The sequence below is a fragment of the Rhinopithecus bieti genome, unplaced genomic scaffold (assembly GCF_001698545.2).
Source record: "Rhinopithecus bieti isolate Rb0 unplaced genomic scaffold, ASM169854v2 scaffold_11940, whole genome shotgun sequence".
Lineage (NCBI taxonomy): Eukaryota > Metazoa > Chordata > Mammalia > Primates > Cercopithecidae > Rhinopithecus > Rhinopithecus bieti.
This window is the reverse complement of record NW_016806938.1, coordinates 292186-295997: the sequence shown is the minus strand read 5'-3', so window position 1 is coordinate 295997 and position 3812 is coordinate 292186.

Sequence of the window (3812 nt, the reverse complement as noted above, 5' to 3'; positions counted from 1 at the left end):
TTTTTTTTTAATGAAGTTTGCTCTGTCACCAGGCTAGAGTGCAGTGGCGCGATCTCGGCTCACTGCAACCCCCACCTACCGGGTTCAAGTGATTCCCCTGCCTCAGTCTCCCGAGTACATGCTACTATCTTTATCCTTAGTTATCCTATAAGCATACTAACTCTCCCTTTAAACCAGAAAAATTCAGTCTCACATACCAGTGCCTTTCCCTGTACTCTGTTACAGAGTAAACTGAAAGTTCTCTTTGATTAAATATTATATTTTGCTTTAACAAAGACAGTTGAAATAATGTCATTCACCTTTTCTCTCTCAAGACCTGAGTTCTTCATAAATAATTGCATCTTTGCTTTCAAAACTATAATTTATATTAAAATATTAAGCATATGATTAGAAGATAAATTGACTTATTTGTTCTTTTTTAGAAGGTCATTTATCAGCTCCTCTTCCGTGAAGTGAATTAATAAGGGCCAATTAGGTGACGAATGTCATTGACTCTTAGTAGAACGAAAAGGTACAGGGGTCATATATGACTGCTATGGTTGCCATAACAAAGTACCACAACAAGGTTACTTAAACAGCAGAAACATAAGAGTCTCATAGTTCTGGAGGCTAGAAATCCAGTTGCTGGCAGTATTGGTTCTTTCCAAGTGCTTTGAGGGAGAATCTTTTCTATGCCTCTCTCCTACTATTTTGTGTTTCTTGGCAAGCTTTGACACATGAATGTCTGTCTTCATGTTCACAAAGTTTTCTCCTTCTGTGTGTGTGTGTGTGTGTGTGTGTGTGTGTGTCTATGTCCAAATTATTTCTTTTTATAAGGACAGAAGCCATATTGTATCAGAAGGCTTATCCTACTCCAGTATGACCACTTCTTAACAAATTATGACATTCTGATGTACCAAAATGGAGAACTTCAACATATGAATTTCAGGGACAGGACATACAATTCAACCGAAAACAAGCCACAAAGACAAAACTTTCTTCGTTAATACACCTGAAGCCTGTCCCACTATGAATTATCCTTAGTACTTTATTCACTGTAGCTTATCTTTACTATCACAGGCCATGCAATTCTTTGTAATCTAACTTGTAGCCAAAATGCTGATTTCTATTCATTGTCTCCTCTCCATGTATCCATGCAAAAAGGGTGCTCTTGCATATCTGCATATGAGAAAGCTATATTTACCCACACATATCTGTAAAAATGGTATCAGAAGAAATAACACAATAAAATGTACACAATGAGGAATATACAATTCTTGTTACCATACATTAGATAAGAACTAACAATCAATTCTTCGAGCTATTGAAAATGTCTTTTATATCCTTCCTAACATTCAAAATACAGCAGACATCAGCAAACTTCAGAAGAAAATCATACTGCTACGTAAATTATTCTACTTCTTTCTCATGAGTTAAACAAACTTTATTTTGAAAAGTACATTTAAACAGACTTGTAGTTTGAAAAGTAAAGAGCTTATTAAGTAAGTTAAATTAGGAGTTAACACAGCTTATTCTTTCAGCAGTACATAGATGTGTTACTCATTCTTCTTTAACCCAGAGTATTTTTAGTAAGAAATAATGTTCTTGTACCTTTTCTGTATACTGCATTACCAAAAGAGTGGGCACATATTTTCATTTACCTTAAAGTACTATTATAATGCTCTACAATTTCTCAAACTATGTAAATTATGGAATAAGAAACATATTATCCTTACCTCTCTCTGATAAGAATTGAGAATAATTAATAAAAAGCATAAGGTAGATAAACAAAAGTTGTATATTCATTGCAATTACTGCATCAAGTATTTCTGGAGAAGGCAGTAGATGTCAAAATATTTTTTCAAATATTCTTAACTTTCTCATTCTTTTAACCCATGAATGAAAGCTTGAATGCATACAAGATTCTAGGGTTATGACATTTCTCCCAAGAATTACCATAGTAATTCTGTATTATTTTCTTTGTAATTGATATATTGAAGGAATAAATATGTACCTAGCTTGATTTTATCTTGTTGAAAGTAACCTATTTTTAGTCGTACCATTTATTTAAGAAAGCAACAAATAAAATATCAATTTACAAGGAAAAAAATTACGAAGACATTTGTTGCAGCTGTCAGGAAACAATGATCAGTAAGTATTTTCACGTGTCTTCATACTCACGGTTTACTGAGAAAAGATTACTGACAACCTGTGTTAAAGGATGATTGAAGGAAAAACAAGCCTTGGAAATTAAATGTAGGGACCTTCTGAGAGATTTATAAACAATTTTCCCTGAAGCCATTTGTTTACATTCTGAGCTTTATAAACCTAGAGACCTTCTGTTCTCTCTAGAGAGTATTTCTTTATATTGAGAGCAAACATCAATTTATTTTCATCTCTAGAGAAGTAGATTGTCAGTTACCTTATACAAGTTCCCAGTTTCATAGGTTTGGAGTTATCCTCCTCTAATACATACCCTGAAATATACGTAGTGACTTTCTTCTTTTATTCCTTCATGCCATGGGGATTTTGAACATGTGGAACTGGAACAAAATGTTCTGTTAGTAATTGATTCACCACCTCTGACTCACCACTGTGTATGGTAATGTATAATTGTCCAAGTAGGGCAACATCTTAAACCATTCTTTCCATTTCAAAATTTTCTATATTATTTGAATTATTTATATTTATAGAAAGAAGGAAGAAAATGTGGGAAGGAAGAAAAGATGGAAAGAAGGAAAGTTGTGTCTAAATATCATATATAATGGAAAGCTAACTAGATGGATGCAAAATTTTATAAGTATAAACCACTTGAAGTAAGATCGAGATACATATGTATAGAAAAATCTTGATAATTTACAAATGTAATGTACAGAAAAGAAGGTACCAAATAATATAGAGAGTTTGATACAATTTATATTAAATGTAGTTTGTCTTTGAAGTGTTATTTGAGGATATTCATGCCTGTTCAAAAGACTAGAAAACACAAGAGAACTGATAAAACACTTAAGAAGTGTTATGAGGTACAAGCAATCTCTCTCTCTCTCTCTCTCTCTCTCTCTCTCTATATATATATATATACACACACACACACACACACATATATATGTAATGATTAAAGAAGTTGCCTGTGAGATAGAATTCATGATATGCTTAAGTATTTATTGCAAGTTGGTAATATTTAAGACGTGTTAAACATAAATGAAATAAGTGGAACAAACAAGAGTGCTACTTTCAAATAGATACAAAAGGAAAGGTCAAGTCATAGGCTATGATTATGGCACCACTGGGCTGATAGTTGTTATCCCTAAATCTACTGTCTGCTTGTGACTCCCATTATGTTCTAATTTGGCCCCTCCTTGGCTCTTTCCAAGAAACAGCTAACTACCAGTTACTGTTCATTAGACTAATTTGTGAGTTACAGCTATGACCAGGACTGCTTGCCCTGGCATCTCTTCGATAGAAAAAGTACATTTGTGTTGGCACAATCATTCTGTTGGACTCCCCATTCAAACCTTAACCACCATCAATTGGAAAGACTGATATAGTGGAGAGAAATAGACATAGAAATAAATGCTGCATAATCCAGAGTTCAGGTAGTATAATCTTTCATCCTATTCTACTGCTTTCCTCTTGTTTTTACTATATGGTTTTAACTAAGTTTATAAACTATGTTATTCAAGAATTTTAGCCTAGCCTAAGATCCATTCTGTTCCATAACTTCTGAAATAGCTTGCTTTACAGTAGCTTTAAGATCTCCATTACATAAAGACAATTTCTTACACCTCATTAAAATATAAACTAGTGCCATATATTATTTTTATGCATATTAT